Consider the following 27,322-nt stretch of genomic DNA (forward strand, 5'->3'; position numbering starts at 1 on the left):
ATTCTATTTTTCTATGATGTTACTAATGTTACATAAATATATATATATGTATGCAAGCCATCTCTGTAGAATAAATCGAGCCCTCTATTTCTGTATACCTTTTACGCCCTACGTGTCAGCTATAGTATTGAGATGAAAAAGTTATACAGGACACACATAAGCACCAAGTATGTAGCTCTTTGCTGCAAACAAAGATGCAAAGATATATAGCATGCTCCCATTTTAAACTATATGAAAGAGATTCTGTGAACGGAATATACCCAACCCAAGTACAATAAGAACTTTGTCCTTAGGCCTCTCCAACTGGCGTGTCGCCAGCTGCTTCAGTTCACGTGATACTTGTTGAACGGGTTTCTGTCTCTGTCACTTCTACATGAGCGTTATTGTTAATGTCTGTAGAGTGTCAGGCTACAGTTTTCCCAGTCACAAGTCATAACTACGAGTACAATGGAAGAGAGAGAAGTAGTGTCTGTTTAGATGAATATATAACCAAGTGAACCACTGAAAATCGATAAATGATCGAAAGATTTAAAACTATACCACTTAGTATTCGAATACAAATACTTATTTCTATCTTGTATCTTAGGGTACTTACCTTATACACTTACTTCTCGATAACAGTATTGAAAAGTTAAAATTACTCCATTAGTCTGTCATATGACAACAGTGTTGCATTTTGTTGTACTTATAAACAATACATTCTTTATTCCATAACTATGTAAAAATTTACAAATTACTAAATGACACGAGAAAGAGTTGCTTGTTTGTAATTAAGCACAAAGCTACACAATGGGCTATCTGTGCTCTGGCCACCACGGTATCGAAACCCGGATTCTAGCGTTGTAAGTCCGCAGACGGGGGGGGGGCGAAAGAGTTGCTATTCTAAATGATTTTTCATATGATGTGCGTATTCAATAGTTGGTCTTAACAAGTAACTTTGAAACTGGATAAAAAAAGTAGCTCAACTATTCTTCCACTTTACTGTTATAGAAGCACAAAAACTTTTACATGATATACCGGTGTCTAGCCTTCACTTAAAACAAGAAAAAAAAAAACAACTTGCTCATTTCAGCGAAAGTCCCTAATTACTTGACAGTAAAATTTAACGCTTCTTAGCGCAAAGCTTGCAATTTGCTATCTGTGCTTTGTTTCACCGTGAGGAATCGAACTCCAGATTTTAGCATTATAATTATCATTACTTGCCCTTTAACTACCGGGGGAAAAATTAAGATAATAAAGTCCCAAGACACAGTAGGCTAAACTTCGAATAATTTTATCTCAAGTGTACAGTTGCTAAAGTAAGTTTCTTCACTAAAGCAAAATAAAAAAAAAAGGTACTTGGAAAACATTATGTGTATTAATTGACAAGGAGTAAACTATAAGCACATATGATTATTGAAGTAAAGATAAATTTCTACTGCCACTATAAATGCATAAAGAAACTTGCGTAAATAATGGCCACTACTATAAAGATATACTGCACACTCTACGATCAAGACTGACTTAAGTAATTTTGATAGGAAAATGTGGATGGAGTCTGATTAGTAGGGAGGGTGTAAGGCAGCTGAGAAAAACTCGAGTTCTGACAGATTCTCTCATGAACACAACTTCGTTGCGGGTCTCATAACGCCAGGATTAGTCACAAATCACCAATGACAATATCCCTTTCCCCTGACACCTGCTGCACCAGGCTGTTGCCGGTAACCATAGTAACAAATAAAACTTTAGAGATGATTGGGCTCAGCGACCGAACTAAAGATACAACTAAGTGTAAATGATGTGATAATGTACACATACGGTTTACTTAGAGAGTGGAGATGCTAATGCGACAGTGCCAACAGCTACACAAGTATCTGCACATACATGTTAACATAAGCTGCGATACTCTCCCCTCCAAGCACCGCATCAGTAAACTTGATACATAACTCAACGTGTTCAAACTGCCTAATGATTCATGTGTAATATTATACAACAAATTACAAAAATAAATTTCTGTTTTCACAATTGCAACTTATTCTTCAAATTACTCTTGTTAAATAGAAACAGAAAATTTCATTAAATCTCTCGGTCAACACCGTCACACAAGACGTCAACGTTTCTATAACTTCATAGTGTCAGCTGTGTACAAATCGTCAATTTTCTTTGCAACCTATTGTTATTAATACGAAAGTCGTTAGCTCTCACAGTAAGCTGTGTACCGTTAGAGCTACAGAATACATCGACATAGAAACATATAGTAACTGCCATACAACACAGTAGTTTTATTGGTAATCTACCGTTACACATACATAAAATGATCTCAAAGTTTTACAAAATTAAAAAACCCAAGAAGATGCCAAATGCTTTAGTGATATATCACACCATTGTATCTTAGACAAAAATGCCCTAAAGTCGTGGAGTTTCTGAGAAACTCTTGTTACGCCTCCTATGCATGTCAAAATTATTATTAAAAGCGTCAACTAACATTTATTTGTTAGCTTAGTAGCAAACTTGGACTTTCTCTCTCTGGTTTAGCAAACAGAGTTTACCTAAACTTTTCCGTTGGTATAAAATAAAGAAGCAATTGATTCTCTCATTTAATTACACGGAACAGCCTCCAAATTATAATTACTCACAGTAAACATCACGTATCGTAATGTATCCGTCATGATTGAATTAACCCTTTCCTGCATGCGATGAAATTATGACCTATGGCATTTGTAGTAAATTAATAAGGAACTTCGCATGCAGCATGTTTTTACGTAGTTTCTTGAAGTCACAGATTACACAACACTGAACCTTTCCCAAACATCCCAGAATGAATACAACAAACATCAAGATGCACAGTTCCAGCGTATTCCATTCATAACCATCTCAATTTGTACTTCTACCAAACAAACACACACGAAAGTAATTTAGTTGGTCATAAGAAACCATGTACCTTTAAGAAATAACTCGTATCTAATATCATCCATAATATCAGGCAGGCGGTATGTGGATGGTTCGTTTTGATCACTGAAATGGTATTCTAAATATCTCCTCAACAAATCATCAATAGCATACAGTGCTTCCATTTATAACAATATCTATGTAATGACTCAGTCACAATCTCTGGGAATGCCTGTATATATCATAGCAAAAAGTTTGAATTTCTTGTTCTTCTGCTTCTTTTTGATTACATGATAACTCAAAATCAAAACAATGGTGTCAACAAATTTCACTGAGGTGACACAGTTTCAAACGGAGTATCCGTTTTTATAAGTATTATTAATAACTAGTAGTAATTAATAAAAAAATCACAATTCTAGTGTAAACGAGGTTATTACCCCTTGAAGTTAGATTTCTTACAGAAATCTCGTGTTCCTTTAAAAAGCTTAAATACAGGGTGAAACAAGAATTACCAGCCAATAATATATAAAACAATAAATATTACAGTTGGAACTTCATTGTATTTAGAATTTGGTTATAAATACAACCTTCCTATGTCTAGTGAAACACTGCATTAAAAAACAAGCAAATAAGTAAAGAAACAAACTTTTCAAAAAAAGGAAGTAAGTGTAGAGATGGCTAATATCAACCTTTCAAAAACAATGTAAACAAGATAGTAGGAATGGCATTTGTACATGCAAGAATTAACATATAGCAATGTATACAACTATTCAATCACAGTTCGGTTTAATTTATCCTATTTTTGTCCGTTAACATTCTACTACACTGTGTGCCTGTGCTATCATGTAGGGATGATGCAAATGCCATCCCTACTATCTTTGCTTGCATTGGTATTGAAGGATTGATATAGCCCATCCCTACATTTTCTTCCTTCTTGGAAACGTTTTTCGTTACGTGTTTACAACTAATATATAAAGTAAGAAAATGCAAGGTTGTATGTTTTAGTATACCTAAATTATTATCATAAATAATAAACCATTAGTTTAGTTGGGTTGTCGTAAAGCACAAAACAACACAATGTTATCTGTACTATTCTCACCATGGGTATTGAATCTTGCTTTTTAGCGTTGTAAGTCTGTAGGCTTACTGCTGCGCCACTGGGAAGCAGTATAAACAAACCTGACTTTGTAGTCAAGTTTTATTGATCGAATATGCGTTCACTCATTTTCCTAAAAATATCTAGTAATTCAATCCACTCCCAAACATAAATATAGCTTTAAAGCCTCAATTGGGAGTAACGGCGCAGTATCAAATTCTTCAGGCAAGAGACATAAAAAACAAAGTATTTCTTTAAAAAATTGGAAGCTTTAGTTCTGTCTATACGATTATCTAGTTCGAGATTAACGATAACAACCTCTCCATCCACAGAAATATTAGAGACTGTAAATAAATTGTTCTACAGTTTTTGCTAATACTATAACGATTTTCCGCTAGCACGTTTTTTTATAAGCCTATATGAATCTATGTTCAGAGTAATTGGACTTAAATGATCTTAATACTCCTAGACAGCGCATGAGTTGCATACAAGTTACTCCCAAGTTTAAGCGGTTTTCTTTTTCGGTCCTTTAAAACTTCAACGCAGTATAATCAAACCAGTGGGGGAGGGGGGACAGGTATACTCTAATACAACCAAATAAAGATAATGGGATGAAACAAATGTCTTTTTCCAAATACAATTCGTAGCTATAAACGTTTTTGATAACTATTAAGAAGGTAGGAGTAAAGAAAGAAGTGCTTCTTTAACGGTTAATGCCTTCCTGTCATCGTAATCTGCAGAACGCGGGATTGAAACCTGTAGTTAAAATTGCTTGCCCTTCCAGCCGTTGGGGCGTTATAATGTTTGCTTATTTGTTTTGAATTTCTCGCTAAGCTACACTAGGGCTATCTGCGCTAGCCGTCCCTAATTTAGCAGTGTAAGACTAGAGGGAAGGCAGCTAGTCATCACCACCCACCGCCAACTCTTGGGCTACTCTTTTACCAACGAATAGTGGGGCGTTATAATGTGACGGTAAGTTCCATTATCCGTTGGTAAATAGGAGCGCAGGAGTTGGCGGTATGTGATGTTGACTAGCTGCCTTACCTCTAGCCCGTCATTTCAAAATTAGGAAAGGCTAACGCAGGTAGCCTTTGAGCAGCTATGCGCGAATTTAAACAAACAAACAATGCTGCCACCTGAAAACCACCAATTTTGCTCAGTAAAGGGAGAAATGTTTGCTATTTTTTTCACCCTTTTTGAGGACTTGGTTTCAGTAAGATACTAGAGTACTGATGAAAATTTAATGTATTCACTTTTCAGAAAACTTTTTAACATGTTTTTTATTACATACGTATCTCAAATGTACTATTTGCATGACGCACTAGGTTAATGTGTGTACTCTTGTATTCAGTTTATGTGCCATATAACATGTTCGTGACTGTATTATTACTTGATATATATATAAAGATCAGGCTTCGAGAAACAACAGTGCTTATGTATAGTTGGCTTGTGATGTTTAGATGTAGAGCATTTAATCGACTCTCACTTCAGTCTGCCAATAACTTAAGACAAATTTTGCGAATGCTCTCTTTCTTAGAAAAGTCTCAGAAGACTATACGAATAATAATTTTGAAAAACTCATTGTTTCAACACTCCGACAATCTGAATAACAATTTAAAATATCTTACAAAAGAAAATGCTTTCGAATAATGCATGCTATGTGAGGTAAGTACAAAGAACAAATGAAACTACTTAAAATTAAAAACAACTTAACAAATAGATTTTTATTTTTTTGCGAATGGGTTTTCGACTGTAATATATTGCTTATCCTTATTTCCAGATTCTAACGAAGGATAACTTATTGTTTGTTTTACTATCCAAAATTGGGTCGCGTGTTTCTGAGATTAGAAATGCAATAATTTTACCATCATATAAACTATGCCTCTATAACTTATACATGTATTTAAATATTTATAGTCCTTGTCCCTGTATTTCTTGTGAGAAATGAAGCCTGTTATCTACATGTGCATTTCGATTAACTGTGTGGTGTAACAATCCTTGGCAATCTCTTGGGTTGGTTGTACAAGTCATTTTATTTTCGTGGAGTCTCTCAAAGAGAGCGAGTGGATGACCTAGTTGACCTTTTCTTAGAACAGATTTATTTATTGTATTTAATTATATTGAATAGTGGGCTTGAATTTCTTTTAATTGTTAATAGGAACGTTGCCTCTGTCTTGTAGCACTTTGTTTGTTTGAAATTAAGCACAAAGCTACATAATGGGCTATTTATGCTCTGCCCACTACGGGTGTCGAAACCCGGTTTCTAGCGTTGCAAGTCCGTATACATACCATTGTGCCACTGGGGCCATCTTGCAACAGAGTCGTCTGTTTTTGTCTTTCTTCAGTTAAAGTGCTTTTGTGTCATTTTTTCTTATGTAAAGCCAACTGACCAGTGCGTATATTTTCAAAAATTTAATTATATTTTAACTCAGCCTTTCTTCTTCTATCAACAATTTAAAATTTCTATATAGTTGTTATCGTAACATGAACACTTTACTGTCCTAAGGAATGAACACTTGTGCGTTGTCTGTTATACATCTGATTTCGTTTCTTCAATTCATTCTTTCCACACATAGCTTGGATCCTTGACTAATTACCGTTATCTAGCAGCTACCTGTGCAGTATTATTCGTGATTCAGTAATTACAGTAATAATTGGTGGTGGTTCATATGCTTAAAAAATGACTGGTAAATTAGGGTAATTTGACAATGTTATTTCACTGCCAAGGTGAAACACCCAAAACTGTAAATAACCAGATCGAGGAGGATTGTAAACAAGCTACTGCAGGATAACATATACGTAGAGTAGTAGAGACCCTGGGAGTTTGGGCAGGAGATGAAGTGCCAGGTCACGCATTGCGCCGGCAACGTGCCACACGTCAGAGAATAGATAGACATTTCGCAGAGACTAGAAATGATGAGTTTGGTGTTACATAGTAAACTTATTACGCTCCATGCTGTCAATTACATTATCTGGATAAGACTCAGCTGTACAGCTGAGCTGCCTTCATAAGAAAGTTATACCTTAAGACTGCAGAATGCAACCCTAAAGTCTGTTGAGTGAGCCAATAAACACCAATTGGGTAAAGAAGAATATTTTAACTCTTACAGAAACAATGCCGATTACAACAATAAGCTGTATGAGCGAAGAAATCCGGTAGCCATTACTACAATGGCTTTACAGGCCACTCGACTTCATAAGGCTTCTAAAAGTCAAATGGCTCGGAACAGAAAGAGTGTAGTATTCGGGTATGCTCATGTTCAGTAAAAATGTCTCAAGTATTCGTAAAATGCAGGTTCAAGACTGTTAAGCAAAGAATAAAACAAACGCGGATAGCAAAAAACAAGTAAACACAAGCATAACATTATTTATTTACTCCCTGTGTTTATGTTATTAAACTCCAGGGCTTCTCATTTTTGTGACTTCTGTCAAGTTATTGAAGAGTTGAACAGAACCAGAAACAAGAGATAACCAAAATCAGGAGACGGAATAGTGAAATATTTCTCATTTTCATATATTTAGCGTGAAGCCTTAGTACAGTATTCCATAAGACATTAGGTTACATACTTCAGCCAACAGTTTATATCCAATTCTAACCATCCCAAGCCAGTTCGTTCTTGTATGAATAGGCTATCTTCTCAGAAATGTAAAAATACTAACTTGGCACCTAAGAACAAAGGGTGTGACATGTAATTTTTACACGTGTAAAAGGGTTACCACATTTACAACCTTGCGACACCTGATCAACAAGGATGTGATTAACTACATGTAGAAATTGTATAGGAAATTTAAAGAAATACCTAAATATACCCGAATAAAAATATACTCCCAACTAGTTCTAGAAGAGAGAGAAATTAGTGGTTATTTGAGCTCCGACAAGAGATTTTTGGCTGCAAATAATGTACGGTAGTGAAGCCGGTTTGAATTTCTGCAAACAAGTGTTTAGCTTCTTTATCAACTACTGTACATAGCCAACTGTAAGCATGCAAAAAATATATAAATATGTATGTTATGTCGGGTGCTAATGATACACACCTCTCTTACAAAGAGAGTTAAGAGGAGATGTCAATAAGAAGACCAGAGTTATGGGCAGAATACCTAGAAACGAATAGCTACTTTTCATCTCCAGTACAATCAACATGGTAGCAATGTGGCCAATAGCCACCTTTTCAGTGGCAGTAAAGTTAACATAGTAGCAATGTAACCAATAGTTCCTTTTCCATTGTAGTATAATTAACATGGTAACAATGTGATCATAGCGACTTTCCCAGTGTAGTATAATTAACATGGTAACAATGTGATCAATAGCAACTTTCCCAGTGTAGTATAATTAACATGGTAACAATGTGATCAATAGCTACTTTCCCAGTGTAGTGAAATTAACATGGTAGCAATGTGACCAATAGTCATTTATCTAACGTAGTGGAATTTACATAGTAGCAACGTGACCAATATATACTTTTCCAGTGGCAGTGTACGACTGTAAGAATTTGTCTTATTAATGTTTCCATATTCGTATGTCGAAGCTGCTGTAGTATCGGACGATACATAACGTGAGATGGCAGAATGAGTTGAGACTGATAAACTCTGCTTCTTACATTACGCTACCATTTATTGTATGTAAACAGACAAGATCCTGCATAGGCTACATGGCTCAAGAAAGAGTGGGCCAGAAACCTGTGAAGAATGGTATCTTAGGTCTAAGTCCACCATATACTGTAACAAATGCAGGCAAGAGCACTGATAACTCTAAGATCTTGCATCTGCTACATGGATCATGAAAGAGAGGATCGGGAACCTGTGAAGAAGGGTATCTTAGAACTAAGCACACCAGATATTGTAACAGATGCAGGTTTGGATGGCTGTTCTTCGCAGAAAAGTTAAGGGAAATGACTACCTGAAAGCGATCATTACTTACGTCTACCCTCAGGATACATGGAAGTAGCCTTACTGTTCAAGGGTTAGGGTGATTCTCTTTTCATTGATGATATATCGTCTTCTGCAGTGGTTAAAGGTGAATACATAGTTACCTTTTATCTTATTACTGAGATTATTGATTGTATAGAATTTTTCATGTTCGAATTAGCAGTTGAGCAATAGATCCCAGTTGTCAGTTGAATTATAACCCATGCAAATCCTGGGTGTTTGATTCATTACAGGTATGAGACATGACCCTTCTCTTGCTGGTGTATGATCAAAAGGTAGTCTGATCTGAATGTTAAGTGACATACTGTTTCTGATACAGTTTTGTTCATTTACTTGTTTCACTAAGCTTTACACTATCCCGAGTGTTAAACTTTGCTTGTGTACTAAAAGTGCGTGAAATACGCATTGTTTGTTCGTACATTAAGTATGACATTATGTAAATTACAGTCAATGGCTTGAAGGCTGTGACTGTTGTGTTGTGAACTATGAAGTTTCTGTAATTACGTTTTCTTTAGCTGTAAAAACGACGTACAGTGTAAAGCTGCTAGAATGTTCCCAACTGAATTCATGTGATCTGTATAGAGATCATTATAGGACCTGATGGTGAGCTTTATACTCCTTATGTATGATTTTCTTAAGTTTCCTAATTTTTTTTGGAGTTCAGTTTAGTGTGTGTGATGTAAAAAAATTTTTTTTTGTCTGTATTCAGGCACTTTCAGATTTTTCTACAATGTTCCGGGACACTCTGCAATAATACTTACATTGTTTTTAGCCTCTCCAATCACATGGAAAGTTTACATAGAAAATGCATCTCTTCTGTCAGCCAAACCATTATCGGACAGGATGGATACTAACATATATCGCTCTACGTACATAGCTTACTCTGATCGGAAGTTATTATTAATTACTAACATGTCTGTGTTTCAGCCTGTATACTTTTCCTTCATTTTATTTTTAATTTTTTAGCCAAGATTTACATTATCTTGTAGTTGCTGTAGTTACCATGTTAAGGGAAAACACTGTGTATGTTCTGATTTAAGAATCACCTGTTTAATGCTGAGATTTTAATGTATATTATGTGTACTTTCGGTTTGAGTTTCCTTACGTTTCCGGTTATGTTAAGACTGTTTTCGAGTTTGCTTTATTAAACATTAATTTCTTATTTCTATTTCTATTCCCTATGCACTTGTTCTTACACGTAAATAATGTAAAAATACTATAGTTTATTTTTACATTGGTACTGATTTTTATTTTATGATTTTGTAATGAGTTTTTATTATATTGCATTTTACTGTATTTTAACTTTTACTATTGTGTTTTCAAATTGGAATTATAAATTTTGTTACGAATCGGTACGAAGCAAGTGCCACGGGTGCATCCGCACAGGGCCTTGCGTATTTGAAAAATAAAACACTGGGTAATATATTAATAACGTTGTCAAAATATGAAATATAAAAGACAAATATTTCATAGCCTAATGTACAGAATTTGGAATAACAACTTCGGAAGTAGGTAACTGGAAGACAGATATTTACACTACTACTTGCGAACTCAGACAAACAAAACTCAGCGATACAACCCACTCGTCCTCTCTATGACTGGTCTTCATAGTGAGTCATGAAGCTTCAGTGCCAGCCCTACTGCTGTCCTTTTAAATCTCGAATGTCCTAGAAACACACAATGTACAAAATTATCTTTCTAGAATGCTGTAATTTTTACCAACGTTGAAAACGCTTAGAGTTTTATAAGTTTTCTTGCACTAGACAACAGAATTGGCCAAAGATTTTTTCAATAGTTCTACAAATTAAAATGTATTGTTTCAGATTAAACTTTAGGAACTGTTGAGGTCAGAGCTATGACATCAGGGCCAAAATGATGGGGTAGTATAATGAATATAAATCCCAGAGCTGTACAACTTATAAAAGTAATCCTGGGGGTAAGGTTTTTTTTTTTTAAATTCATCGACAAGATTCGTCACGTTTCAGAGAAGTCTAAAACAATACATATATTGTTTTCAGCTTCTCCAGCCAGATTGTAAATTTTCACAGAAACTGTACCTCTTCTTTCACCCAAGCCACTATTAGATACAAGATGGGGATATCAAACTGACAGTGTAAAAACAGTTCGGTATAAAAATTTTAGTGTACGAAACACATTGGATGCAACAACAAATGATCAAAGTATTAGGAAGATTTATTGGAAAGTCCAATATCACAATGAAAACTTTGTTTTTTTTATGATAATAATAATAATAAAGGTTTGAAAGATATGAAATTAAAGATGATATTCTTAAATATTGCAAAGGTTTTCAACTTAGTGCTTCAAGACGGAGATTCGTATGATATAAATGGTATAAAATCATTGCTTCAAGAACGGAGATTCGTATGAGATAAAGATGGTATAGAAACATGAAAAAGAGCTTCAGATTTTCTGAAAAACTGTCCCATAATCGTTAACTCCTTTGAAGGTATTGAACTAATGTGTAAAGAATATTGCAAGACCTATATTCAGTTATATATTTCTTTATAGACATTCCTGTCACGTTTCCTGCAGGAAAAAAAAAAGCTTTTTAAAATGAAAATTAATTCATAACTATTTATGATCCACTAGAAGCCATGAGCATTTTGTTGGGCCTTTAATTATTTATACAAAAAATGAAATCTTAAGAACTTTAAATTATTCAGACATTATTAAAGACTTTATATTTGAAGAAAACCTCAAAAGCAATATTTTGTTTGTTTCTTTGTTTGTTTAGGATTTTCACGCAAATTTACATTAATTTTTGTGTTTAATACAGTTAAACTCTAATGCTTTCCTGTATGATGTTGGTGTATAGTTGTAAGATGCTTTGATATTGTGTTTCATGTCATGTCTTTGTGTCTTGCTTTGGTCCATTTTAAGTATTGGTAGGTATCATATATAATTTAAGATATGATCATGTTGTACCACCGTTATGTCACGCAAGACATGATCATGTTGTACCACCGTTATGTCACGCAAGACATGATCATGTTGTACCACCGTTATGTCACGCAAGACATGACCATGCTGTATCACTGTTAGATCACGCGAGACACGACCATGCTGAATTACTGTTATGCCACGCGAGACACGACCATGCTGAATCACTGTTATGCCACGCGAGACATGACCATGCTGAATCACTGTTATGCCACGCGAGACATGACCATGCTGAATCACTGTTATGCCACGCAAAAGATGACTATGTTATATCACTGTTATGTGACGCAAGACATACCACCGTTATGTCAAGCAAGACCTAGCAATATTGCACCACCATTGTCATGCAAGACGCGACAATGTTGCACCATCGTTATGTCCTTATGACATAACCTTGTTGTACCATTGTTATTTCAGTGTATGTCTATTTACTATGCACTTTCTAGTATGGAGATCACAAGTATTGTTTTAAAGTATTAACTGGATTTTTAACTTTTAATACATGCCGGCCTCAGATGAAGGTCTGTGAAGTTGTGACTGTTTTCATCATAAAGCCACACTCCTGTAATTTTATCTTTTAATTTCTGGTGCAGATAAGTAAACTATTCCAACTGATTTCGCTGCCAAGAAGTGGGTATATATTTACTATTCTCTGTGTGGTTTGTACTTCTAATAGTAGAGATGTGTGATGTAACATTCATTGTTATCTTTACCATCCCTTCTAGGTACAAGGCAGCATACCATTTTTGTACAGTCTCCTTGGAAGAGAGGGTGATTGATCTAACTAAACATTTCCTACAACTGAACTGTTAAAATGAAGATTTTTTTTTTACTGTTGAACCCCATAATACTTCTTTTAGTTGTAAAAAAGGGGTATAAGGTAGAGTCCTATTTTTGTCTTCCAAGGGTAAAAAACGTCTCTGTGTGTGTTCTCGTAAGTAGTTTTTTCAAAATTAATTGCCCAAGTTTATATTTTATCTTTTCATTTTCTATCAGTACTTTAAAATTCATATGTAGCTTTTTTTTATTTGAATACTTTAAATCTTCGATTATTTGCGAACTTAAAGTAAGTGCCTCTGGGTTCATTATTTTTGGTGAAGAATATCACAGGAGAGAGATCTTGAAGTCTCAACATTATGTTCATAAAACAAAAAACAAAACCTAGTTAACGGTTTTTCTTGACGTTTCTGAGGCTTTCAGTTTTGCGTTATTAACGAAAGTATACTTTGCAATGTCTATTTGTCTAATAAATACATTCGTTACAAAAGCCATATTTTAAATAGATACTAAAAGTAAAGTTAAACCATGATTGTGTGGCTTATGGTTTATTTACAACAGCTAAATGTTAGTATTAATATCTTTGGTTTAAATATATAATTATTCTTTTATCACTAAAACAAGGACAAAATCCTTTACAAGTACATCCAAATACTGAAGATAATAAGTTTTTTAATGCTGAAACAAAGACGAAACCCTTCGGAGAGGATGAACATATTATACCGCAACCACTGAACCAGAAAGCAACGAAGTTTATCCATTAGTTTCCTTTCACAAATACGTTATTGAAAGTTCATCAAATGGTTTGATAACATACATTATGCTACGTGTGTATATGTTTATACACACTCACAAGTTAAATTAAATTTTGCGGTAATTCCCACGAACCAAAGTGTTCAGGATAAAAAATAGCACTTGCTGTTTAATATTCAATACTCCTATCTATAGTGGAGCCTATTTCAATAGAGGCCAACCGCTTTACTCTCCGGGAATGTTCGGCTCGTATAGGACTAATACAAAATTTTTCGGATGAATAAACTATTCCAGCTGCTTTCGTTGCCCGGAATGGCTGTATATATATTTTACTCTTCTGTCAGCTGAGCTTGGCTTATACAAGCACACGAACAAGAGGAAAAGAATGAGACACGCACACCCAAACCTGCTTACTTAAGTCAGCTATTCAATCGGGAGCAACAACAACCTTCATATCTGTCCACGACAAGCTCAGGCAAAAGAAACCTTATATGCTGTACTTGCCACCTGGAATGTGGTGCATGAATTTATAATTATCTTTGAAATTCATAACAGAAATTCCCAGGGCATTGCTGGGCCACTTTTCTTGATTTGATGAAAGCATTCAGATTTCTGCGTGAACGTGCACATATGACTTAACACCAAAAAGATTGGCTAGCAATACCCACAAAAGCTTATGATTGCGTGTAGAGGGGTTTAATATATTGATGTGACGAAGGCATTTCAAGATACCCTCATCAACACTAAGTAAAAAGTAGACTTATTTCAAAGTAAAGTGCTCACAATATTGTTTTTTTTAAATAGAAGTATATGTTAAAGTTAATTTTAAGAAAAATTTCAGCTCCATATGTTGCAATATTCTTTTATTTAACAGAATGATTTACTATAACACAAGCACAATATGTACCTAACAAACAAATCGAAAAGACTGCAACGTCCGACATAAAAAAACAACAACAAAAAACATAACCCAAAGTAACTTTCATTCTATTTAGTATCGCGTTCGCTGTGTATGAACAAGCTTCAACTGCTGCAGAGTGATGTGGGAGAGACAATCTTTTTTCATGTCTTGAGAAGATGCCCATCCTTAAAGCTCTACTCACGTCTTACCCCACTATAAAATCTCGCGTTGCTTGGACACCTGTGTTCAAAGTAATTATGCATCAGTGGGTGCAAGAAACAGACAGCTCTTCTGTGTAAGCTCCTGAACCTATTTTTGATCAGTGTGAACTGACGTGAAATAACTTTATAATTTTAGTTTAATACGTATGTGCCAAAGAGACGGGAACGACTAAACTAACACAAACATTCATATAAATGTATCCACACAACGGGTATTGTCAACGCTTTAAAATGGGTAGATGAATAATCAATTTGTCACATATAACTTAAAACCAGAAAGTTATTTATAGTTCAAAGGACAACTAAACACAACTAGAGAGATTTAAACAATAGGATCTCAATGAGAATAGACATTATTTTCAGCCGCTCCTTCGCGGCTGAGTTTTTTTTAAGTATAAATATTTAGCTCATAGCTCCTTCATCTCTTGACTGATTGGAGATCTAATTACAGTTTTGGGTTCAGGAGGTCAAACCCTTTCTATTGATGTATTTGACCACGCCCAATGTCTCATAGAATACTTTATTCTAATCCAACCAAATAGAATTTCAATTTCAGGGTAGGTTGGTAGAGATCCTAATGAGTAATAAAATCGAATTGGTATACAAGCTCCCCACGCTTGGTATTGCTGGCGCACAAAAATATAGCTAATAAAAAGGGAAACAAAGGTCCCATAGATTAATTTACTCTGGTCCTGCCTAAAAGAATTAAGTGCAGCGGCTATTGAGGATTCCCTCTTGTTTTTATCCATAAATGATATTTACATTGTTTTGCTGTCTGGAAGTCATTCATTAGAATTATGCCAATATTCTTTAATATCCGATATTTTGAAGTTCTCTCCTGAGTAAAAAAAAAATAGATTGAAAACATTCAAACATTATTTTTAATGATAAAAGTTATCAGTGCTCTCAAAGAATACACTTTCTTGTCTTATTAAGCAGTTGTTAGAAATAAAAAAAAACACATCCAAATCGTTGAACTAGCGCTCCAGAAGCAAAGCCATGCAATGAAATTTATCTTGCATACAAATTATTGATCTACTGCTCCTAAAGCAAATCAATGTAAGGTAATATATATACTGCATCTAAATTGTTAAACAAGTGATTCAGAAGCAAAACAGTATAAGATAATATATATATTACATCCAAATTGTTAAATTGTTTTACTCCCGAAGCAAAGCCATGTAAGGTAACATATACTGAATACAAATTGTTAAACAAGTGCTCTAGAAGCAAAGTAGTATAAGGTAATATATATATATATATATTACATCTGAATTGTTAAGGTATTTTACTTCCGAAGCAAAGCCAAGTAAGGTAATATATATTACAATCAAACTGTTAATATGACACTCCAGAAGCAAAACCACGTCAAGTAATACACACTACATCAAAATGTTAAACTACAGCTCCAGAAACAAAACCATGTAATATATACTACACTCACGGCCGACTTTCTACTAAGAAAAATACAGCAAAAAAAAAAAAAAACAAACATAAATAATCTGTGTCCATCTGAAAGCTATTCGACCACTACTCAATTAATTTTCTCTCTCTCTTAACTTTGAAATTCCTGCTTGAACGATTTCATCTTCTAGTCAGCAGAGAACAAAGGCAACATTTGGGACGCAATAACCAGATATCAGTTTTTTTTTTCTTTATAGCCAACCATTAGTTGCACTTTCTTCTAGAACTCGACCATTCGGACATTGGCTAACGGATCAAGGAACAATTTTCTTGTTCTCAAGAAAGCACAATATTTCTTACTAGATGTCTCGTTCAGAATGGTCGTGCGTTTTACGGGAAATGCAGAGTTTAGTGAAGTATTTACTGAGTCACTTGTTTGATGCTCGCGGCGAAATAAAACACTTGGCAAGAGAGTGGCGAAAGATCTTGTTCAAGTTTTATCTGATTAACAAGTGATAATCATGTTTTCCTTACATCTCGTTTCTCTTACAAAAATAAATAAATAACTAAACGAGAAAGCAGATCGATTTTTAAGCTTTGTACCTACGCTATGACCTTACAAACACTAGTTGTACCTCTTACAGACAATAGTTACAAAAGTTAGGGACTATATTGTACAGGAATGAGTTACACATCTTACAGACGTTAGATACAAACCTCGCAATTAGTTTTACATCAAACACACGCACAAGGTACATATTAAGATACAGCAGTTATAAACCTCACAATTAATCACACATCTCAGTCATACTAACTCACACACCAAGGTACAGCAGTTATTAACCTCACAATTAGTTATATTTCACCCATACTAAATCACACATCAAGGTACAGCAGTTATAAATCTCGCAATTAGTTATACTCTCACACATGCTTGTCACGCATCAAGATACAGGAGTTATTAACCTCACAATTAATTATATCACAAACACAAGTTACACATTTGACGATACAGCAATTACAAACCTAACAATTACTTATACATCTCAAGATAAAGCAGTTAAACCTCACAATTAGTTATACATCTCACACATACACTAATTATACATTTTAGAAACACTATTTAAACATCTTACGATGAAGTAGTTATATATCATAAACCAGCTGTACTATTTACAGACCCGAGTTATATATCTCACAAATATTGTAGGCTATAGTTTTATATCTTTAGGTACTAGTCACACATCTTACACACGTTAGTTATACAAATAATATACCTTTTATAAATATTAATTATCTAACTTATGAGTGCTTATTATGCATCTTACTGACACTAGGAAATACCACATCATACTCACCACGTCTGAACTCTGAGCACGTGCCATTTTGCACGAAGGTTCTAAGTCCCTTTTCTTATGCAAGTCTGTCAGTCAGCGCTCTGCCGACTTTCACGAAGTAACGTATGCCACGTTATCAAGAAAATAATCCAGTTCGGACTACGACCTAAATGGGGCCTTAACAACTGGAATATTTTATTGAAACAAACAAGTTTCTCTTAACGCCTTGAAAATGAAGTATTTGAAATACTTTCCTTCAGAGAACAAGCAACCAAGAAGTAACCAGACAACTCGAAGTTCGACTACATGTAGAAGTCGGTTTGCTGTAACGTACCTTTAGTTACGGCTAAAAAAATTAAGTAGTAAAAATATTCTGCGAAATTTAACCACAGTAAACGTAATCGAACGTCTTGGTTAATAATTACAACGTATTAGAATACATAGTCCAAATCTAGCATTGTTTTAAACAAAGAAATGTCAAGAGAGTTTAATAATGCATCGTGTATACATTACACGCATCTACTGACAAAACCAAATCTACTGCACACCAGAAGAAATAATGGCACAACAGATTTCTACTACTAACGGTTTCGATGCGTGACATTCACGTGACGTAGCTGCACATAATAACACCAAAAATTATTAGTTACTCTCGTCTACGAAGACAGAATTGGTATGGCACCTTGCCGAGAGACACGGGTTTTTGTCCCGCGATAGTTGTTTCGACAAACGGCAGCGTCGACACCAATAGCAACTCGGCTCTTTCACAACGTTGGGATGTTTCGCTCTACAGAACTCATCCAAATGTCTCGTCACGCTATTCCACCTATCCTAGTGCTGCCCTCTATGTCTGGTAGAAGCATCTATCGATATGTAAGCAACCAACAAATTGTACCCCAGCAACATCAGTTTTCTCAAAACACGTTTGACTACAGGCGCACTGACAAAAAAAAAGTTTTCTTCTAAACGACACCATACAGGATAATATAGGAGGAGTAACAGTTACTTGTAAGGTGAATCTTATCGTGACAAGTGCTGTGTTGTTCCAAGTACATAAATATAAGTTAAATCGTGGTTGCTTCAGTTAAGGGTATCTAAATATCTTTCTGTATTTATTATGTGCAATAATCTAGCTATACCAGAAATGGAGTTTAGATGTTGATTACTTCAGTTCATGGTATTATAAATCTCTATATGTTGTGTATGAGAATGTAAAGATCCACGAAAGGAACACTGAATAATGCTACAGCTTAGGGTTTTGTTAATTCATTTCTCTTAAGCAACAATGTATATATCATGGCGCACGTGACGACTGTTTTAAAAACAGTATGTATTTTATATTATTTTAATAGTAATGTTGTGTAAAAAAATTTGGTTTGGAATTTTCTGTATAATTCCACATTTGCTTCATACATTAAAAATTGAAGAATATTCGGGAATTAAAACCACACTCACTATTCACTCAGTTCTTTTATAAAACATCCAACACTAGGCACATCATGTTATCGAAGCTTCTCGAAAAAAATATCGTTTACAAGCTGACTATTCACCCTCCTCAGCAGCCGGTAAACTTTTTCTGTTGTATTCCCTTGTAGAAAACTACACAATAGGCTATCTGCACTTTGTCCACCGCGGATTTTAGTGTTGTAAGTCTGTAAATTTACCCTCGACCCACAGCAAGTAAATAGAATCTTCCTTCCCGACACGCTTCACTATCAGAACTTTGGAAGATTTCACGACGTATAATGGCAGAAATGTTCTAGTTTTAAATACTCATATGTATAACAATGTTTGATCGACATGCACTATCTCGTGTAATAATACTCAAAACGCTCCTGTTATTTTACGACCATCAATTCTAACACCACCACACCACAGGGTGCCTGCTAATAAGCAGTATGCTGAATAATTAATAACGCTTATACATAATGAGAAAGTACTTGATCAGAGCAAGTGCTAATGAGTTACAAAGCTGATAGATATGTTCAAATCAGTGTTACAACCGAGTGCGTTTTCATTAAACTCAAACTTTAATACGCGTATGCTTTCGTTTACTATCGACGATGCTAAAAAAACTTATATAATACAGTAAAACTAGTCACATGGCATATAATAAAAAATGTACAGTAATATCTATACTCATTATCTTTTTTTTTCTCATTATACTTGCATCATTTTACTCATGAACCGAGATGTATGACGTAAAAGGGTATAGATGATTACGGACACCAGCCTTAAATAACAAATAGATGGATGGATAAGTACAAGCATGACATGCTGTAGTTTGCAAGTTCATTAGAACACCTCAACAACTGTCATTATATGAGTTTTACATACAAAACAGTCATTAATTTGTTATATAAATTAATTTGTAATTATTACAAACTATAATGGTTTCCTGTAATAATTACAGGAAACCATTATAAAATTAGTACACAAATAAAGTTAAGTATATTTAATGCTAATATTTTGTGTGACCACCTGTGCCATCAATAATAACTTGTCATGTTTGTGGCGTTGTGTCTTTGTATTTTCCCAAAGTTTCTGGTGTTAAATGATCCCATTTTTCTTGAGGCTATGTCCAGACTTCCTTTAGTAGAGTTTGTACTTTTGTCAAACATGGAGTCCAGCAAATTCTAGATTGGTTCTACGGGGTTAAAGTCTGGACTTGTAGCAACCATTCAATTGTAGCTGTAATATCCGAAGGTTGTACAGTAGGTAATGATGATGATACATAGTTCAAGAATACCTTTACATGTGGGGTTCCGATACATTTTGGGTCAGCACTTGCTGGAACTAAACAACCCAAAGGTTTTTTAATACTTGGTTTATTATGGTACCTTTTCTTATATTTATGATCATGTTTACACTTTGGCATCTTATAGCTTAATGGCTTTACATTTGTAATAGGTACATTTAGGGATGTGAGACGAATAAATATCTGATAATGGAATCCAGCAAGTTCTTGATTGGTTCTACGGAGTTAAAGTCTGGACTTTGTAGCAACCATTCCATTTGGTGAGGACCTCTTAAACGTTTTTCTTTGTAAAATAAGATCGACAATTCTTGGAAGTGCGTTTGAAGATATTATCTTGTTGAAATATCAAATTATGCTCAATCAACCTTTTTCCATAGGGTATAGCTTGATGGACAAATATACTGCGGTATTTATGTTGATCCATGCATAATTCCATCAATTTTGTGCAAATGTTCGACAGCATTCGCAAATACTGTGTCCGAAACCATTACATTATTCACTGTTAACATAAGGCACTCCTGCAACCACTCATTGTCCCTTTGGCGAATACTTTAACTTTATACCTGTGTGTACTTACATGAACAACTCAGAATTTGAAAATTTCAAGTTCTTGTCAACGATGACTGGTACAGAAACTAAAGTAACTCATGTGTGACAATGTTGAACCGTCTTGTATTCAGATTTAAATATTGAATAACTTTTAAAATCTATTCCACTTAATCATTTGTGGCTATGTGTTATTTTTCTCTTACGTTTTAAATTAATTGAATGTAATTAGTCATGCATAAAGTGAGAAAATCAATTATTGGCCTATTTTGATGCTTTTTCTAACATTTTAAACTTCAATGACTTTATTTCGTAGGCATAACAAATCAAAACTAAAGGACAAATGGGATGTTAAGATAAATGTCCACACTGTATACATTTGTAATAGATACATTTAGGGATGTGAGAGGAATAAGTACCTGATAACAAACACAAATACCACTAATGTGTTAATTTAATGTTCCAAATATTGATTTGTTCTGATGCTATACAGTATCAAATGACGATGATTTAATGGATAAATACAGCCATGTTGCAATAGCTAGCACATTCAGCAAAGTCATAAAGCCTGTTTTCTTAATTAGTATGTATTACCACTTTGAAGTCTTTGCGTTCCATACTTCGATATTTGTGTTTGTTTAGATTTTTTTTAAAAACACAAACGGTAATTTACTTCTAGACAACAACACATTTTGCTGCATTTCCTCAAAAACAGAAACGCTTCTCCAATCAACACAATAAAAAAGTTAAAGTCAACTCAGTTACACCCAAGTAATACACAACAGACCCGTGGCAATGGACGACTATTACGCTATACACGTGCTGCAATAAAATGCCATCCCTACGGCTAAAATGCCACTAAGTCTCACTCAGTCTGATAGCAGTGTTAGAACAAAACACATTAATATTCCTCTAAAAGTTCAGTTAGGTGGTTAGCAGGCGTCGACACACACATTGAAACATCTGAGTTTTCCGAACCATAGTCACCGACAGTATAGGCATACTGAGAAAATGTTACATTTTACGGTAGAGTTTTTCTACCAAACAACCACGTAGAAAACATACAGTATTGGTATTTTACTAAACCAAGTGCGTGTGACTATCTTTCTCCTAAGTTCACATAGCGTGAAGTTCAACACTTGATGTATAATTCTAAAATCTAAAGCACTACCAAGCCACAAGATGTATGTGCTTATTGTATGTATGTGTAATAAGGAATGCCATGTTTCTTAAGACATATTTTCGTGGTGACTTGAATTATTATCCTTTTCTTTTTCTTTTCAATACCAGAATTGTCCATACCCGATCGTTAATAAATTTTTTGGTGGTTGGTGAGTGTGAGAATTATAATTTATATAAAGTCTGTAAATGTGTATTGATAACATTTTATCTAAAAACTAAACAATGAACACTACATCAGACCCTGGGGAAAAAATTCAGTTCCTTCCAAATACCGGTATATTTTAATAATAATTTATTCGAGTGCTTGTGAAACGGAAATCTCATTGAACTGTCAGTGACTGATAATTTTAATGGTCATACTACTGCAAGTACTAAAAATGGATTACATAGCATTATTGGCTTCAAGAAAGGAACGTGATTCAAAATATTTACAGATAGGTTTTGTTGATCGCAAGCGGGGTTGACATATACTGTAAACAGCCTTCTGATCAACCACTTCACAAAAATACTGCTAAATTTAAAAGAATGTGACATACTGCTGTAGCCTAAATTTTCCTAATGTTGATGTTTCTCGAAACTTGTATTCTCGTGTGCCGGAAGAAAAGTTAATGTCGCATGATGATGATCGCGTGGCCTAACGTCTGGAATTTTGTCAAAAGTTTTAAAGCGGTTTGAACAGTATAAAACGCGAGTTTGGATAGAGAAGATGTATTACTGATGTGTTACTCAGTGAATTCTTTAGTTTTCTGGCCAGCGAATAAGTCTGTAATTTGTGTAAGTTATTGTGAGGCAGTTACTTACAGCACTGGGGCGTGTTTGCGACATAGTAATAAAAATACGAGAAGTATCATATATACCAAGGCCTCGTATGGTGGTTAGAACTCCCGACTGGCAATCTGAGGTTCGCGAGTTCGAATCCTCGTCGCAAAATGCTCATCCTATGTGGTTGCCCTCTTGGCAAAGCTACCAGGGTATAAATATTTTTGGCTTCCAAAATCATCGGCTGGCTCCCGAACTAGTTGGCATTATGGTTGTTACCGAGATGAGGAAGTATTGTATGTATCAGAAAATCAACAAGTACAATTAAGAACTTAAAACTTATCATTCAGTGAACATTGCATTACTTATTAGGCCCGTCCCTCAGTGAATTTGGGATTAGTTACATAAAACCATGGAACCTGTAGTGGAAGAGATAAAAGGTCTTCATTATCATTAAGTGGACTGGGCATTTTTTTTTTCATTTACTTAATAATCCAAAAGAATCTACCAAACAATATAATCGTCACAACAATACGTAGATTACCTACTGATAAATTAATGCCAACTAGTGTTGCTGGACTAAAGAGAGGGCGGAGGAATATTTTAGCTGAAGGCTTTCGTTTTGTTTGTTCTTAATTTCACGCAAAGCTACACAAGGGCTATCTGCACTAGTCGTCCCTAACTTAGCAGTGATAGACTAGAGGGGAGACAGCTAGTCAACACCACCCACCGCCAACTCTTGGACTAATCTTTTACCAACGAATAGAGGGATTGACTGTGACATTATAACGCCCCCGCGACTGAAAGAGCGAGCATGGGCTCAAGGCAGAAGGTAACATAATGTTGTAAGGTGTTCTGTCGTTGGGCAGGCTCTTTTATATTATTTGGTAACAATAATGCTAACAATAAACAATTAACTTATTTCTTCAATAACGTTTACTACAGTACAGACTATATATCTTGTACGCATAAATTCACAAACAAAGTTTGACAAAATTTTTGAAACTAACAGTATATATGCCTAATTCACAAATGATTAGATTTGGGTGACTTTTTTACTCTAATTCAGACAATGATTGTTGTTGTTTGTAATTATACGCTACACAATGGACTATCTGTGCTCTGCCCACCACGGGTATCGAAACCCGCAGACATACCGCTATGCTACTGGGGGCTCAGACAATGATCAGAGCATTGTTGTAGTACATTACCTATAAAACACTCACTGTTCATGAAGTTTTGTGAAACCTTTGAGTATCTGCTGAGACAACGAGTCAGAATATCTGAAGTTTTGTTCTTGTCGAGGTGGAAACGAGGTCGGATTCAAAACTAACCTGCAAATGTAAAATAACTAAATGTCTGAGGTATTAAAAAATGAAGCAGGTGTGGTTACAATCACGGCTGCCCACAGTTGCTCAAAACGTTAGCCATGAGAGAGATCAGATAAGCTTCAACGGAGGAGGTGCTGTAAAGAGAAGTACGTCGACGTACAGGTGCGGTAAACTTACGGATGTATCCGACAACTTGCTCTGAAATGGGGATTAGAGGATAAGGAGGAAAATGATTCAAAATCAGGTAAGAAACGGAGGATACGGAGTTTTTTACTGAGATAAGTGCAAGAATATTACAAGGATAAGATGAGAGAGGAGTACTAACATAGTAGCGCAGTAACATGACCATAGGGTGCGAGTGGCCAAGTGTCTGGTAGGATAAAAAAACATCTTAACGACTATTCGAATCGAAAAACAGTACGGCAAAATGATCCCTAGATCATGCCATACACAGTCATATACCTTACTCTTAGGCTTCTGAATTTCTGGATCTGATGAGACACCCCACCACCTATCAACATTTTCATATTTTCTACCGTTGAGTCAGAGTTTGCTTGTTAAAAAATCAGCATTTAATAATTAATAATTTGACATCGGCTAGTTGAAAACTAATGGAAATGCCTACAACTGCTCATTTGATTTCGCGTAATCTTGGTCCTATTGAGAGAGATATTTCGTAGGGTTTGGTTCTGGTAATTTGTTGTTTTAGCGAATCATCCCGATTCTCTCCTACACCTGCCTAACGATTCATTGAACCTGCTTACTAGGAGTGAGCTAGTGATTATTGCGCCGGACTGTGAATATGAGATTCCATGGTTTGCGTTCCGTTGTCATAAGAATACACTCCACAACTCCACAATTTGGGACGGTGGGTGCGTTATAAGAATGACGCGAATTTAAGAAAACAAACAAATTTATTATCATGCATACTGTTAAAAGGTAATTCAAGTTGCACTTCCTTGCCTCGTCACCATCCTATACACAATACAGTTGATTTCTGAATTGGAAATATCCCATATAATCACTGAATGTTTTCACTGATTAGGTTGTGTCCAAAATACATTGAGCAAGCTTGATGTTTATTATCTAGGTGTCTCTAATGGTAAGTAAGCTAAGTATCATAAGACTTCGTTCAGATGTGTGAAAAAAATAACAATTCATATTTAAATATCAAAATACCGATTTTTTCTGTTTAAGATGAACAGGAAGTTTATGTAATGCACTTGTTGGGCATTAAAGAAGCTTTCTCAGTTTTTAAGTTTTTGTTTGGGTTTACAAAATTTATAAAGCTGGGTCATGCCATTTCAATTGAGGCGCAGTAGTTCTTTTATTGATTGGGAATTTTATACATTTTTTAATTTGAGAGTATGTGTAAATTCAGTAAAATCTGTTGTAGTATTTTTAGGGTGACAGTATTTATAATAAGGGATCAGTTAAAAAATAACCTAATAATAAATGTTGATGCTATCTATGTAGGAAATGTAAACAAGAATCAAAATCAATTCAAAAACTGGCTTGAAATTTTGTTGGACGAATAGGAATTGATAATTTGAAAGTAGTTATAACACATTATATCGCATAACGACACCAAAAATATGCAGTCATTTCGTTGTACGTCAACTACTTTTTTAAAGATATTCTGTAGTTTACTAACTTTACACGCCAACAATTTCGACAGTTACTTTGGTTGTACTATCGGTATGTGGTCTTTTCTGAGAAGGGCATTAACTTACGGAATGAATGCGTAAGTTAGAAATTCGTATGCAGGTGTTGCAAGTCAAAAGCTGCAAAGTGACAGCATAATCAAGCGATAAAATGCTGAACACTTTCACCTTTATTTGAACAAGCCTTGGCCTCTTTGACGATCTTTCTAGTCGAAAATGTTAACAAGTTCTAAGCTCGCCATTCAAAATATCTATCCAAAAGATCTTGCAAAGTGAATGTTACTGCCATCTGTTTTGTTGTGATTGATGTGCTTGGAAATCACATGAAATACAGAAGAAAGGAAAAATAGCATATAAAATAAATAGTAGATGCACGTAATTTATGGTTTCCTTTTTCTCTCATTGCTTCTCATTTTTACTTTGATGATATAGATGTCATAAGCATTATAAGACAGTCAACTGTTTTCGAAGTTCATGTAAGTTGTTAAATCACTGGTTTTTCCTTTTAATTGTATTTTAACATTTATTGTTGAAGGTGTCTCAATGAGGTTTTTATTGATTTATGTGGCACAGATTGTGTCTATTGGCAGAGAATAAATATTGTTGTTGTCTACAGTTTATATTTTTCACGAGAATTCTTCTTTACTTAAAACTTTATGAAACTTTCTTTGGAACACAGTGTTATAATATCTTAACCAAATAAACAAGTTTAGCTGTTACCACTATTGGCTTAAATAATTTGGATGAATTTGGTTGGAAGTACTTAGTCGTAAAATAATTTTATTTTTTGTTTTGAAAACCTAATGATATTAATATCCATATTTTTATAGTAGCTTGGATGAAATACATCGTTTTTTTATATTGAGAGATTAATATTCTTCAAATATGTATATATATATGTAAATATGCATTTTTTATTGCGCACCTCCAAATTATGTGTTTATATTTTCCGAACACGCAGTAACCATCGTTTATAAATTATTCCTATGCACATGTGATTTGGTTCTCTGTATCACAACTAAACATGTGATGCTTTTGTGCACATCATTTTCAGAAAACGATATCACTACACATTCGCATCATTTCCTTTCGTTTAAAGTAGCATTTACTTGGAAAGTGAAACTCGGCGGGTATGAGCTGATGGTATTAGAAGTGTCAGCTGGTCCAGAGACATTATCCATAATACATTAGCTTTGCGATTAGATGAAACTGTACATTTCGTAACTTTTTAAGACTGGATTGTGCTGATAACGATCTGCAAAGACGAGAGAAATTATCTTATTCATATAAACAGCTTCAGCCTCATAACATGATGAATGTTCAGCGTTCCTGTATTGCATCAGTTGAGGAGGCTAATATGCAGCGTAAGAAAGAAAAGGTGTATTCCATACAATGAAGCAATGGACTTTCTCGTGAAGAAATTTCAATACAATTACTCAGGCTGTAAGCTATAGTAATATTACAGATTGTTGATATACTCGGATTTTCCATCGATTAATCTGCTTCTAGATACATATCTGGCCCGGCGCTCGACTCGCAATCTGAGGGTCGCGGGTTCGAATCCCCGTCACACCAAACATGCTCGCCCTTTCAGCCGTGGGGGCGTTATAATGTGACGGTCAATACCACTATTCGTTGGTAAAAGAGTAGCCCAAGAGTTGGCGGTGGGTGGTGATGACTAGCTGCCTTCCCTCTAGTCTTACACTGCTAAATTAGGGACGGCTAGCGCAGATAGCCCTAGTGTAGCTTTGCGCGAAATTCAAAAACAAACAAACAACTGACTCCTGGTTAGTCATTGTAAAAGCTTAATAATATATATATATATATATATATATATA

At 34.9% G+C, this 27,322-nt stretch overlaps 1 protein-coding gene across 4 annotated transcripts in view; it reads right to left on the reverse strand.

Annotated features, from left to right (window-relative positions):
* LOC106478417 (plexin-A2-like) overlaps positions 1–27,322 on the reverse strand; it is a 235,661-nt gene that overhangs the window by 86,915 nt on the left and 121,424 nt on the right. For 2 of the 4 annotated variants that reach the window (XR_002609895.1, XM_013938958.2), the window contains exon 1: positions 17,266–17,997. The exons of the other annotated variants lie outside the window; for them this stretch is intronic. The gene's annotated coding sequence lies outside the window, so the exon portion shown is untranslated. Of the gene's footprint in view, positions 1–17,265; positions 17,998–27,322 lie in introns of those variants that run through there. 4 annotated transcript variants of the gene reach the window in all.

Source organism: Limulus polyphemus, unplaced genomic scaffold (assembly GCF_000517525.1).
Source record: "Limulus polyphemus unplaced genomic scaffold, Limulus_polyphemus-2.1.2 Scaffold210, whole genome shotgun sequence".
Classification (NCBI taxonomy): Eukaryota; Metazoa; Arthropoda; class Merostomata; order Xiphosura; family Limulidae; genus Limulus; species Limulus polyphemus.